At 39.1% G+C, this 15,456-nt stretch overlaps 1 non-coding gene and 1 pseudogene across 1 annotated transcript; both read left to right on the forward strand.

The window, feature by feature from the left end:
* Nucleotides 1-317: 317 nt before the first annotated feature.
* Nucleotides 318-15,456, forward strand: part of LOC124975728 (flavin-containing monooxygenase 5-like) — a 33,273-nt pseudogene continuing 18,134 nt past the window's right edge.
* Trnav-cac (transfer RNA valine (anticodon CAC)) lies at nt 14,638-14,710 on the forward strand. Its single transcript has one exon. It is a non-coding gene; the product is annotated as a tRNA-Val (tRNA).

Genomic DNA, 15,456 nt, shown 5'->3' on the forward strand with positions numbered 1-15,456 from the left:
CTGGGTTCCATCAAAGTGAGCCTTCTAAGACATCCAGATGGAAGCTCCACGGCTACTTTTTACTTAGTATTGAAAGTCATTCAGTGCCATTTCAACTATATACTGTTGGTCAAAAGCAAGTCATAAAGATACTGAGATTCAAGGGGAAGGGACTACACAGAGGCACAAGTACTGGGAGATGTGTGGAGGTGGTTTATGTGTGTCATTTGTTTGAATTGTCATTTATTTCAAGACATTTTTCAACTGTTCACTGGCTATTTGTAAATCATGAAATTAGTTCTCAAGTTGCTGTGAATACTTCTAATTTACTGCAGGAAAATTCTGAAGATGGAAAAGTCAGTATTTACAAATTGGTGATCATCAATACTTAAAGAAGATGATGTGCTTCAGTGACTACACTATCCCAGATTATTATCTTAACTTCATGCATAATTCCCAGGTCCTTGAGGATTTCAGGATGTATGCCAAAGACTTCAACCTTTTAAAGTATATCCAGTTCAAAGTAGACAGTTTTGTGGGTGTCTTTGTTTTTGAAGTTCTTCATGAAGTAAATGCATAATGTGTCTTCATTTACCAATGCCTATGTGTAAATATTAGCTTGATATGCTCAAGTACAAAATCTCCACTCTTTGTTCTCTCTCTAAAACACCCCTGGGAAAGTCTCAAGTATTTTGGCTACAGATACAGAAAGATACCTGCCACCAGTATTTTCATTGTCTTCATTTTACACTCTGCTTATAATAAAGGACATGAGGGGAATGAATAGGTATGGGAACTTTAAATCTTACTGGTTCCACAACTTTTCCACTTTTGCTTTATTCTTTTATACTTTCTGAGACACTTTTCAATATATTTTTCATGTGATTACCAAAACAACATGGTGAAGAACTTAGTGACTGGGAACTTACTGAGGAAGAAAAGAAGTTAAATCTGGTGGAGAGATTAGAACACTGATTTAGGAAACAAAACCCTGAATTATGTCCCTGTCAAGGGTGGGCTCTGAGGGCCCCAGAGCCGCACCGTGGCCTGATCTCTAAGATGGCGCCTGGCAGCTTGCCAGACATAGCTGCACTCATAAACAAGTTTTAGGAAGTAACTCTGGTTGGTTGTTGTACATGAGGCGATCCTGGTATCTGCCTGGAGACTGTTCCTTGATAGGCTGACTTTCCTGGTAGTCTACTCTCTGATAGGCTGATGTTCTCAATATAAGTCAGAGACTTGTGGAATAAAGCCCTTTTTTTGGTTTCTGTGATCAAGAAAAGCGTACGCGATGTGATTGCCCACCGCCTGCGGGCGGTGGGCGGTCATAAGTGGTGCCGAAACCTGGGACCCTCGAGTTATAAAGAAGAAACTGATCAGGTAAATACAGGGAAAGTAAAGTACAGTCTGGCCAGGTTAAAGTTCGCTGGATAAGCGATGAGTTAAAGTTCGCAGGGTAAGCGACGAGTTAAAGTTCACAGGGTAAGTGACAAGTTAAAGTTTGCTCGATAAGCCACAAGTTAAAGTTTGCTGGATAAGTGACGAGTTAAAGTTCACTGGATAAGCAACAGAGTTAAAGTTCACGGGAAGCGACAAGTTAAAGTTCGCGGGGAGTGACGGAGTTAAAGTTCGCAGGAAGTAACGGAGTTAAAGTTGGCAGGAAGCAACGGAGTTAAAGTTCATGGGAAAAGTGATGAGTTAAAGTTTGCAGGAAAAGCGACAAATTAAAGTTCACAGGTAAAGTTCACAGGAAAAGTGAGGAGTTAAAGTTCGTGGGAAGCGACGAGTTAAAGTTCGCAGGATAAGCGACGGAGATTGAGTGTTTGTAAGTGCTTTTGCTTTTGTTTTGCTAGTTAAAGTGCTTTGCATTGTTAGTTTAATAGAGAAATATGGGCACTGAAATGTCATGAATGCGCATGGAAGGTCCCTTAAAGGATTTGCTCCGGGCCAATGGAATTCCTCTTGAAACTAAAACAGCCCGAAACTTTTTACGCACAGTGGAAGATATTGCGCCGTGGTCCTTGGGCGAGGAATTACTGAATATCCCTCGATGGGAGCTTCTAGGGGAGGATTTGATAGTGACAGAGAGAGTAAAACCATTACCCCTGGGAACCATGGCCATATGGATGTTAGTTAGAGGGTGTTTAGATACTCCTAATACCAAATGCAGAGAGGCCATAAAAAAAGGGGAAGAGGTTTTGGAGGAAATAAAAGAGGAAAGGTCTAAAGCATCAGAAAGGGCATCAATAAGATCAGAGACAGACAAGAAAAATGAAACTGGGTGTGAGGATAGTTCAGATGAAGAGGAGGATTTACTAAATAGAACAAAAAATCTTGCTATTACAGGACCTACTAAATCAAATGTAGCAGTTAAAAGGAGAACTCACAGACTTATGCCATCTGCTCCCCCACCATATAATTATGAGAATTTAGGGGGAAAAAATGTTATTGTAGCCATCCTAATTCCAATTCAACAGGATGGGACTTCCTACAACAAGATGCAACAGCATTCCCAGTGTTTGAGGATCAAAATAATCAGAGATATCATCAACCTTTAGATTTTAAATTAGTAAAACAATTAAAAGAGGCTGTAATGACCTATGGCCCCCAAGCAGCCTTTACTTTATCACTTGTAGAATCCATAGGGGGAATGAATCTTACTCCTGATGATTGGGGTAACATGGCACGAGCCACGTTGTCAGGGGGGCAATATCTGGTTTGGAAAACGGCGTGGCAGGAGCATTCCAACGATACTGCATGCTTCAATGCTGCAACAGGAAATCCTCAGTGGAATTTAGAGATGCTTATGGGAATGGGAGTATTCACAGGACAACAGGCTTAAATTGGCTATAATCCTGCAGTGTACATTTAGGTTTCTGCAGCTGCTGTAAAAGCATGGAAAAGTATACAAGGGAGTGGGGACTTGCAAGGTCAACTGTCAAAAGTTATTCAGGAATCAAACGAGCCATACGCTGATTTTGTAGCGAGGTTGATGCAAACAGCAGGCCGCATCTTTGGGGATGTGGATCAAGCTATGCCCTTGGTAAAACAGTTAGCTTATGAACAGGCTAATAAATGGTGTATGAACGCCATTCGTCCCTGGAAAAATAAGGATTTAAGTACATATATCAAAGTGTGTAGAGATATCAATGAGACTGTGATTCAAGGAGAAGTTATGGCAGCAGCCATTGCACAAGGATTACAAGGTCCTACAGGAGGGCCTCCAGGACAACCTGGACATTTCAAAAAAGACTGTCCACAATTAAGGGACCCTAATCGACCCCCTAGAAGACCTAAGCCTCAACGTTGTCCTAGATGTAGAAAAGGTAATCATTGGGCATCTGAATGTAGATCTATGATAGATATAGATGGAGTTCCTCTGCCCCCTCATGGACAGACAAAAAATGGGAGTTGAGGCCCAGCTTCCTAGGGCCCCTCAAAAGTATATGGGGTGATTCAACAGGTACACAGGACTCACCAACCGTTGACAAGCCAAGGAGAGCCACCACAGGGAGCGCAGGATTGGACCTCTGTGCCACCGCCAGAGCAATACTAACCCCAGAAATGGGAGTCCAAACTATCCCTACAGACCTAAAATGTCCCTTACCTCCTGATACTGTTAGAATTTTATTAGGTAAGAGCTCTAGTGCACTCAGGGGACTTATAGTTATCCCTGGAGTTATTGACTCTGATTTTACAGGAGAAATTAATGTTCTTGCACATTCTCCTCAAGGAATTATCTCCATATCACCTGGGGAGCACATAGCTCAGCTTTTGATTATTCCCAGCCTTCATAATAATTTTCCATCAACCACAGCAACCAGGGGAACTGCAGGTTTGGGATCTTCTGGAGTTGATTTTGCCTGTCTTACCATGGACTTAAAAAATAGGCCAATGCTTAAAATAAAGATTAAAAATAGAGAATTTTTGGGACTCCTAGATACAGGAGCTGATACTAGCATTATTACCCTAAAAGATTGGCCAAAAGAATGGCCTCTACAAGTAACTGAACAAACCCTGAGGGGATTGGGTGTAGCTACTAGCCCACAAAGGAGTAGTTCTGTATTGACATGGAAAAACGATGAGGGCCAACAGGGAACATTTCAACCTTATGTCTTAGACCATTTACCTGTTAATTTATGGGGCAGAGATATTCTCATGCAAATGGATTTAGTACTCACTACAGAAGGCCATTATAGCCAAGAGACTCAGAATCTAATGGTAAAACAAGGTCATAAATGGGACAAGGGGCTTGGCCGCTATGGCCAGGGAAATACCCAGACAATTAGTGTTAAGGGCAATCAATGTCGCCAAGGCTTGGGTTTTTCCTTGGGGCCACTGAACAAAAGTATGTAAAAATAACTTGGAAATCCAATGCACCAGTGTGGGTCTCTTAGTGGCCCCTGACATTAGAAAAACTTAAAGCGGCCCAAGAACTGGTACGACAACAATTAGAAGCAAATCATATTAGACCTTCAACTTCTCCTTGGAATACCCCTATTTTTGTCATAAAAAAGAAATCAGGAAAATGGAGGCTCCTTCATGACTTAAGAGCTATTAATGCTACTATGCAGTCTATGGGGCCAACTCAGTTAGGGCTTCCAGTCCTTACTGCTTTACCAAAAGATTGGCCTACAATAATTATAGACATAAAAGACTGTTTTGTCTGTCCATGAGGGGGCAGAGGAACTCCATTACATCCTCATGATTGTGAGAGATTTGCTTTCACTCTCCCATCTCTAAATCATCAACAACCTAATCAATGATATGAATGGGTTGTTTTGCCACAAGTTATGACCAATAGCCCCACTATGTGTCAAATTTATGTTGATCAGGCGTTAAAGCCCATTCGACAAAAATACTCCAAACTTATTATCTATCATTATATGGATGATATATTATTATGCCACTCTGAGGAAGATATTTTAAAGGATATTTATTCTGAATTAATAGAACAACTCAAATTATGGGGACTCATTATAGCCCCTGAAATGGTTCAAGTTGGTACTACACAAGAATTTTTAGGAGCCCAATTAAACGGGGCTGTAGTAAAGCCACTAAAAACTGTCATCAGGGTAGATCATCTAAAAACATTAAATGATTTTCAAAAGCTACTAGGGAATATAAATTGGATTCGTCCATATTTGAGGCTTTCCACAGGAGAACTACTTCGTCTTTTTAATATCTTACAAGGGGATCCCCATCCCACATCTCCCAGAGAGCTCACTCCTGAAGCACGTCTGGTTTTGAATATTATACAAAAAAGATTAGATGAGGCTCAAGTAGATCATATTGATCTCTCTCAGCCATTACAATTCATTGTTATTCCTAACAAGAAACTACCCACTGGAGTCTTTTGGCAAGAGGGTCCCTTGTTTTGGGTCCATCTAGCCTGTTCACCCAATAAAACTCTCTTACCCTACCCTGAAGCAGTAGCTCAAGTAATCCTAAAGGCACTTAAATCATCTATCACAGTGTTTGGAATTCATCCAGCTACTATCATTATTCCCTATGATAAGCATCAACTTTCTTGGTTATGTAATTTCATGGATTCTTGGACTGTTGTTAGATGCTCCAATCAAGCTAACTTTGATATTCACTATCCTAAACATCCTTATATACAATTTTGTAGTAATAATTCTGTAATATTCCCAAGAGTTACCAGACAACAACCTATTCCTAAGGCTCCTGTGATTTTCACTGATGGATCCTAAACAGGGACTGGAGCTATTTGTTATCAAGATAAAGTCCAAACATTCCTTTTCCCTAACTCTTCTGCTCAACAAACAGAACTCTTAACAGTTCTTGAAGTTTTTAAAATGTTCCCTAATATTCCATTCAATGTTTACTCAGATAGTTTATATGTAGTTCAAGCTCTCAGTAACTTAGAATGTGCAGGGCTCATTGCCTCAAACTCTACTATTTTTCATCCTTTACGGACTTTACAACAAATGATTTGGGATCATTATAATCCTTTCTTTATTGGACATATCAGAGCTCATACCAATTTACCTGGACCTTTAGCCCTAGGGAATAATGTAGCAGACATAGCAACTAAGGATTCCCACATTTTTTCTGTGTTTGAGGCAGCAAAAAATTATCATCAACAATTCCATGTTAATTCTACAACATTGAAAGTGAAGTTTCCCAATACTAAAGAAACTGCACGTGCTATTGTTAAATCTTGTGGCCAGTGTACAGTCCTCCATCATCCACCTTCTATAGGAGTAAATCCTAAAGGACTGTTACCTAATCATCTATGGCAAATGGATGTTACTCACATTCCTGAATTTGGTAACCTTAAATATGTACATGTATCTGTAGACACATGTTCAGGTATCATCTTTGCGTCGCTACACAGCGGATAAAAAGTCAAAGATGTCATTCCCCACTGTCTCCAGGCTTTCACAGCCTGGGGACTTCCTAAACAACTTAAAACAGACAATGGCCCTGCTTATACTTCAACCTCTTTTAACCAATTTCTCACTAAATTTGAAATAACTCTAACCACAGGTATACCTTATAACCCACAAGGACAAGGTATTGTTGAACGTGCACATCTCACCCTCAAAAATACTCTTTATAAACAAAGAGGGGGAATAGGGGAGACCTTCAGGTCCCCTAAAGATAAACTTTCTCTTTGCCTCTTTATTTTAAATTTTTTAACTCTGGATAATGAGGGTCTCTCTGCCTCTGAGAGACATGGCAATCATAAACAACATGATAGAGTGACGGTAAAATGGAAGGATGTTCTTACAGGACAGTGGAACGGCCCGGACACAGTGCTTTACTGGAGCCGCAGCTCAGTTTGAGTGTTTCCACAGGATAAAACATCGCCTATCTGGGTTCCTGAGCAACTAACTCAACCAGTGCCAACGCTACCAACAAGTAACTCAGACCAACATACTTCTGATGACCATGATGCTCGTAGCCCCCCTTGAACTAACTTACAACTTCTTTTTAGTCTCTTAGGAGGAACAGTTCAATTATGTACCTTTCCACCTACCCCATTTTGTGTGTTTCCCCCTTTTATGTTTCTGAACTAATGAAACAACCACTTCTCTCAATTGTACTTCAGATTTATGCTATCTCTCTCAATGTTGGAATGCTTCTAGGTTCCCACTGGCAGTCTTAATGTGTGTTCCTACCTTCCTACCAGTCCCAGTCTCTGTTACAGATGCGGAATTGCCAGTGTTACTATCAAGAAACAGGAGAGAATTTGGCATCACAGCGGCTATGGTCACTGCAATAGTGGTTTCTGCAACAGCAGCACTAGCAACTGCCATACCTACAGCAACAGCAGTCAATCGCTTGGCCGAAAATACAGCTGCAGCCTTACAGACTAAAGAGACCCTAAACCAACATCTAACAGCAGGCATACTCCTTGTAAATCAAAGAGTGGACTTACTACAAGAACAAGTGGATATCTTGCAAGAACTTTTGGGACTGGGATGTGTTTATCCTTTAAGAGCAGTGTGTGTCACCCCTATTGCTTATAATAACCTTAGCTCTGTGGTTATGTTATCTAAGAATCTCTGTCTACCTTACTGGTAATTGGTCATCTACTTTTGATACTCAGAGTCAGTGCCACCAGGGTTCAAGTTGCATCAGTATCTAAAGCCCTGGGATTGACAAAACAGTGGGCTAGAACAGTAGCTGTTCTGATTATTATCTGCTTGGGGATAACCTATGTTATACGCAGCCAAATCAGAGCTCGCCAAGATGCCCGACATCATTGATGGGATATAGTACAGGCTTTGACAGCCATTGAGACAGGCACATCCCCCCAAGTATGGCTAAGCATGCTGGACCAGTAGTCAAAGACGGGTAAGATCCATGGAAATGCATACCAACCTAAGACAGGGTTCTGACACCTGGAGGTCAGAATTCCAATGACGGGTAAGGATGTAATTTGCCATGGACAACCTAAGACAGGCATGGTCCCAAGTCATCTTTTCTTTATTTAAAGAATAAGGGGGAGATGTCAGGGGCGGGCTCTGAGGGCCCCAGAGCCGCACTGCGACCTGATCTCTAAGATGGCGCCTGGCAGCTTGCCAGACATAGCTGCACTCATAAACAAGTTTTAGGAAGTAACTCTGGTTGGCTGTTGTACATGAGGTGATCCTGGTATCTGCCTGGAGACTGTTCCTTGATAGGCTGACTTTCCTGGTAGTCTACTCTCTGATAGGCTGATGTTCTCAATATAAGTCAGAGACTTGTGGAATAAAGCCCTTTTTTTGGTTCCTGTGATCAAGAAAAGTGTACGCGTTGTGATTGCCCACCGCCTGTGGGTGGTGGGTGGTCATATGTCCTTTTTTCTTACCACTAATTAACTTGTGACCTGAGATGAGTTAGTTTCTCAACTTTAATTTATCTTAATTTACTTTTTATGTAATAGAAGATGATTGTACTCTATGACTTTGGTTTTTTCCTTCTCTGCGATTTTCCCATAATTTACAATCATGACCATAAACAGATATATCACCTGGCTTAAATCCAAATTTTCCACCTTTTTCTGTTTAGCAACAATAATAAAATGGTAATATCTGGTGACAATTTCCATAGCCAGTCATTTACAGCCCAGTGATACATCTCTGACCTGTTTAATTGACAATTCTTGAACAAGTTTGTTACTGTACTAAGCAGTGATGATGCAAACACACAAAAAAACATAAGTAATTTAACTAAGTAACTGTGTTTAAAGACACAGAAAAATAAAGTATTATTATATATATAAGTAATAAAACAAATGATAAGTGCTATAGAGATCTATACATTTCAGCTCAGAAGAGGGATATTTAACCCATCAGGGAAGAGGAATCAAGTTGCAGGGAATATTTTTAGAGAATTTAGTGTCCAAGCTGAGTCTTGAGTAGAAAGGAATCTACCAAATGAAGACAGAATAAAAGGATGTTCCAAGTAGAATCACCAGCTTGTGTTAAAACACATAACAGGAACTATACATAGTACATATTGTCAAGGCTTAGTGTCTCTATTATTCAACCAAGACATTATAGCCAAGACCCTAGAAGCTCATTGGAATATATTCTTGATGTTTCCTGGCAAAGTAACCCATATTTATTGCTTTCTTTTGAAACACTAAAAATTATACCACTCACAGACTCTTTCTCTATAATTACTTGTAAAGTGGGCATATGTAAAAAGTAAAGAGAGTTTCCTTTAAAAAAAATAAAAGCAACTGAAATATTTTCCTGCTCTAACATGAAAGGGAGCCTCATAGTTACATGTTTGAGGTTAGTCAAATAGAACAGGATTTGAGTGTCACAAGACATCAGAGAGTTTGAGGATGTCTGGTATTAGTGGAGGAATAGGTGTTTAGTGCACAGAGTGTCAAAGAAGTACATGATAAATTCAGGAGTTATCCAGGTGCTACAATGCCTTAAGACAGAGACTAAAAATCCTCACAAATCCTATTTTTCTAGAGGCATAGGAAAGTACATTAGTCTGTCAACTTCATTTTACTTTATGTGCCTTATGGAAGTCTTCTCATTTGGACCACAACCTCAAATAAAACTGTTCTTTATGGAGTATGAAAATCAAATAATCTTGCAAGGACCCTAATGATGTGATGGTACCTGCAGTATCAACCTTTTGTGTAACATTTTGCAGGGTAAGTCATGTCTGGGAAGATATACACTGTACTGGCTATGGTTACAATCCCCTGTGTATGTTACTTTTCTTTCAGACCACTGTGTACAGTGTGAAGAAGAGGACTGATTTCTGTACTTCAGACCAATGGGAGGTGGTCACTGAGTGTGAAGGGAAAAAGGAGGTTAATATCTTTGATGGAGTCATGGTTTGCACTGGCCATCACACTAATACTCACTTACCCCTGGAAAGATTTCCAGGTGAGTGACCTACCAGGAAGTAGGTTGACCCTTAAGCCATGCCTTTGACACTGAGAAATAAAAGGATGTGGTCTGAGTGATTTTTACTTTGGGGTGAAATAAGGCTTACCCTAATTGTGCATGTTCCCTTGAAAATGGGATAATTTGTATTATTGCCATTTGGGCAATGGTAATCTTAGAGTTTAGAGGTCTGTGAACAATCATGCCACCACATAATGCCATTTCAGTCAAGGCTATAGAATGGTGATACCATAAAATTATAATGCAGACTGAAAATTTTCTATTGGCTGAGTAATATCATAACCTTATAATATCATCATGATGTTGATGTACAAACCCATCTGCACCATCAGTTCTATAAAATTATAGCTCACACAGTTATGTATGTGGTACATAATAATAATAAACAACCATGTTACTTGTTTATGTATTTACTGTACTACATTTAGTGTAGACTATACTGCTTCTACTTATAGAAACATTTACTGTAAAGCAGACTGCCATGTTACACCTTACAAGCCTCACATGTCTCATGTTTACTGTGGGACTTGATTGCATCAGGAGGCCACATCGAGTGACTGACCTAAACAATCTAAACTTATGTAAGTACTTCTGTGATGTTTTCACAATAATGAAACCAACTTACATCAAATTTTTGAGAATGTATGTATTTATGACAAGTAGAACATGATTGTATTTAGTTTCACAATGATTTTGGTCTTCTTTTTTTTTTATAGGGTAATGATGTTTATTTTATTTTTCCCCTTGCCCCCACCCCTCCCACCCCTCTTTTCCCTCTACACAATACTTCGTTCCTTCATTCTTACCGCTCTCCTTAGCCTAACTCTAAACCTAACCCTAAACCTAATGCTAGCCCCTCCCACCCCCCATTATATGTCCTCATCTGCTTATCAGTGAGATCATTTGTCCTTTAGTTTCTTGAGATTGGCTTATCTCACTTAGCATGATATTCTCCAATTTCGACCTTTTGCCTACAAATGCCATAATTTTATCATTCTTCAGTGCGGAGTAATATTTCATTGTATAAATATGCCACAGTTTCTTTATCCATTCATCAACTGAAGGGCATCTAGGTTGGTTCCACAATCTGGCTATGGTGAATTGAGCAGCAATGAACATTGATGTGGCTGTATCTCTGTAGTATGCTGACTTTAAGTCCTTTGGGTATAGGCCAAGGAGTGGGATAGCTGGGTCAAATGGTGTTTCCATTCCAAGCTTTCTGAGGAATCTCCACACTGCTTTGCAGAGTGGCTGCACTAATTTGCAACCCCACCAGCAATGTATGAGTGTTCCTTTTTCACCACATCCTCACCAACACCTATTGTTGCTTGTATTCTTGACAATCGCCATTCTAATTGGGGTGAGATGAAATCTTAGGGTAGTTTTGATTTGCATTTCCCTTATTACTAGGGATGTTGAACATTTTTTCATATATCTGTTGATTACTTGTACATCTTCTGTGAAGTGTTTGTTCATTTCCTTAGCCCATTTGTTGATTGGATTATTTGTATTCTTCGTGTAGAGTTTTTTGAGTTCTTTAAAGATTCTGGAAATTAGCGCTCTATCTGAGGTATGGTTGGCAAAGATATTCTCCCACTCTGTAGGCTCTCTCTTCACATTTCTGATAGTTTCCTTTGCTGAGAGAAAGCTTTTAAGTTTGAATCTATCCCAGTTGTTGATTCTTGCTTTTATTTCTTGTGCTATGGGAGTTCTGTTAAGGAAGTCTGATCCTAAGCCAACAAGTTGAAGATTTGGACCTACTTTTTCTTCTATAAGATGCAGGGTCTCTGGTCTGATTCCGAGGTCCTTGATCCATTTTGAGTTGAGTTTTGTGTAGGGTGAGAGATAGGGGTTTAATTTCATTCTATTGCATATGGTTTTCCAGTTTTCCCAGCACCATTTGTTGAAGAGGCTATCTTTCCTCCATTGCATATTTTTGGAACATTTGTCTAGTATGAGAAAATTGTATTTATTTGGGTTTGTGTCCATGTCCTCTATTCTGTACCATTGATCTACCTGTCTATTTTGGTACCAATACCGTGCCGTTTTTGTTACTATTGCTTTGTAGTAGAGTTGAAGATCTGGTATTGCAATACCCCCTGCTTCGCTCTTGCTCCCTGTTCGCTGATGACATGATTATATATTTAGAGGAACCTGGAAATTCCACCAGAAAACTTTCAGAACTCATAAGTGAATTCAGTAAAGTAGCAGGTTACAAGATCAATGCTCATAAATCTAATGCATTTTTATACATAAGTGATGAATCTTCAGAAGGAGAAATTAGGAAAACTACCCCATTCACAATAGCATAAAAAAAAATAAAATACTTGGGAATCAATCTCACAAAAGAGGTGAAAGACCTCTACAATGAGAACTACAGAACACTAAAGAAAGAAATTAAAGATTTTGGTCTTCTTAAGAATCAAAAAGGACGGCTGTGGAACTCTTACACAGCATTGGTTCAGATGTGGAAATTTTCAGTGATTGAGGAAACAAATAAATATTGAATTTCTAAGGGTTAAATGAAAGCTTAAATAATTTAGTTCCAGTTTGGGGCCTGAACTTTCTTTTTTTTTTTTAAATTCACTTTATGTATATCCTAGACTATACAAAAACATATATACTCTAATTGAAATGGGAGTATGTATCTAAGGGAATGAAGAGACAAAAGAGAATGGCAGTTTTCTGAGGCAGTTTGGATTTGTGAGTCTGCAAATACAAAATTCAAACTACTTATGATAAAAGAATCACAAGCTACTATACTGGTGCTAAGGAAGAAAAAAATAAGCAAAAGTATTCAGAATGACAAGAATAGCTGAATAAAGGGAGATCATATGGAGAATATGTGCTTCAACTTTAAATTCTACAAAAGAATGATTTTACAAATGATATACATCATATAAACTATCGTCCAAAAATTATTTTCTGTTGTCTTGCAGGAATTGAGAAGTTCAAAGGACAGTACTTCCATGGTCAAGACTATAAAACCCAGAGGCATTGGCTGGAAAAAGTGTCTTTATAATTGTTGGGAATTCTAAAGGAGATCTAGCTGTAGAGATTAGCTACACAGTCAAGCAGGTTTGAGTCAGTGATTTATTTTGCTTCATTCTATCTTCAGTCTTATCAAGAAGGTAGACCTGGGCTGCTGCCATTTTGAGAAAACAGCCAGGCCCTGTAGGACCCCAGGCCGGTCTGACTGAGCCCCATCACCAGGATCCATCAGTCCAACCGATCACTCCCTGCCTCCATGGCTCTCATATCAACTGACTTCTCGCTACCAACAGAACCCAAGACCAACTGACTGCCCCCTATCATTGGGACCCCATATCAACTGATTGCACCATACCTCCAGGATCTTGCAACCACACCAAACACACCTAACCTCCAGAACCCCTGCCTGACCAACCACACCCTACCTCCAGGACCTTCAGCAGACCACATTCACATCCCAAGATGCCGCTCCCCCATTGCCAACACATTTGGAAGGCAGAGTGGCCATCTTGGATAATCCTGGAAGCCATAGCTCTGATCTTTAGGTGGGGGCAAATCCCATCCTGAGATGCCTGCTGGAGACTTGAAGCTCATCATCAGGAACCTCTCATGCATCAGGCTACTGAAGACTGGGAGGTTTGAATACAATATGACTGTTATAGTGTAGATTTTCTTTTTTCTCCTAATTGAACAATTTTGTTTTTATTTCTTTGCTTTTCTTGTTCTCTTTTCCTTTTGTTTACCTGTTCCCTCAGAGTCTTTTTCTACCATTTTACATGCTAACAACCAATTTCTTTTGAGTATACATTCACATTCACCCTCTCTATTATCTAGAGCTTCTGTATATTCTTTTCTTATTCCATTAGCAGCTACATCCTATATAATTCTGCATCCTCTTTGTCCTCCATTGGAAAGTGCAAACCTTATTACAAATCTGTTTGTTATAATGAAGATAATAATTGAACTCATTCTGTTTATTATGACAATATTGTTAGTGTCCTCATAGGGGCTATCTGGTCTAGGATTGCATAGTGTCTGAATTGGGCACTGCTAATATTGATCTCCCCTTAAAGAAAAGGTTTTGGAAACCTATAGGGCCACTATAAGCCTATAGGGGGGAAATTGCAACACCAAAGATCTGCACTGCTAGAGGGGAAGATACATGGACAGCATGAGAAAACAAGGGATGAAAATAATCCAAACAAATCTAGATTCTATATTAATAGAATACAATGACAGTATGGTAGAAGAAATGTCAGAAAAGGACTTCAGATATACATGATTAAGATTATTTGTGAAACAAAGGATGAGATAAGAGAGCAAATGCAGGCAGAAAATACCAATAAGCAGTTGAAAGAGCAAAGGCAAAAAGCAAAAAATGATTTCAACAAAGAGATAGGGATTCTCAAAAAAAAAAAAAACAAAACAAACAGAAATCCTTGAAATGAAGGAAACAATAAACCAAATAAAAAACTCAATGGAAAGCATCACCAAAAGACTAGACAACTTGGAAGACTGAACCTCAGACAATGAAGACCAAATATTTAATCTTGAAAATAAAGTTTCACAAACAGAGAAGTTGGTAAGAAATCATGAACAGAATTTCCAAGAACTATGGGACATCATGAAAAGACCAAATTTAAGAATTATTGGGATTGAGGAAGGCACAGAGATACAAACCAAAGGAATGTACAAACTATTCAATAAAATAATAGCAGAAAATTTTTCAAACCTGAAGAATGAAATGGAAAATCAAATAAAAGAGGCTTACAGGGTTGGGGATGTGGCTCAGTTGGTAGAGTGTCTGCCTCACAAGCACAAGGCCCTGGGTTCAATCCCCAGTACCCCCCCCAAAAAAAAAAAAGAAGAAGCTTACAGAACACCAAATGCACAAAATCACAACAGATCCACACCAAGGCACATTATAATAAAAAATGCTAAACATTCAAAATAAATATAGTATTTTGCAGGCCATGAGAGAAAAGAAACAGATTACATATAGGGGAAAACCAATATGGAGAGCAGCAGACTTCACAACTGAGACTCTAAAAGCAAGAAGGGCCTGGAACACCATATTTCAAGCTCTGAAAGAACATGGTCACAAACCAAGAATTCTATACTCAGCAAAACTAACCTTCAGATTTGAAGACAAAATAAAATCCTTCCATGATAAACAAAAGTTAGAAGAATTTACACAAAGAAAGCCTGCGTTACAAAATGTTCTCAACAAAATTTTCCATGATGAGGAAATGAAAAACAACAATGTAGGTCAGCAAAGGGAGGAACTACCTTAGAGACAAATCCACTCAAAGGAGAAACTAAGCCAAGTTAAAAACCAAAAATAAGGCCAAATGACTGGGAATACAAATCTTATGTCAATAATAACCCTGAACATTAATGGCCTAAACTCATCAATCAAAAGACTAGACTGGCAGACTGGATTTAAAAGAAACACCCAACAATATGCTGCCTACCAGAGACTTATCTCATAGAAAAATACATCCACAGACTAAAGGTGAAAGGGTAGGAAAAAAAACTACCACACAGATGGACTCAGTAAAAAAGTGGGGGTTTCCATCCTTATATCAGATAAAGT

This window comes from Sciurus carolinensis, unplaced genomic scaffold (assembly GCF_902686445.1).
Source record: "Sciurus carolinensis unplaced genomic scaffold, mSciCar1.2, whole genome shotgun sequence".
Taxonomy (NCBI): Eukaryota; Metazoa; Chordata; class Mammalia; order Rodentia; family Sciuridae; genus Sciurus; species Sciurus carolinensis.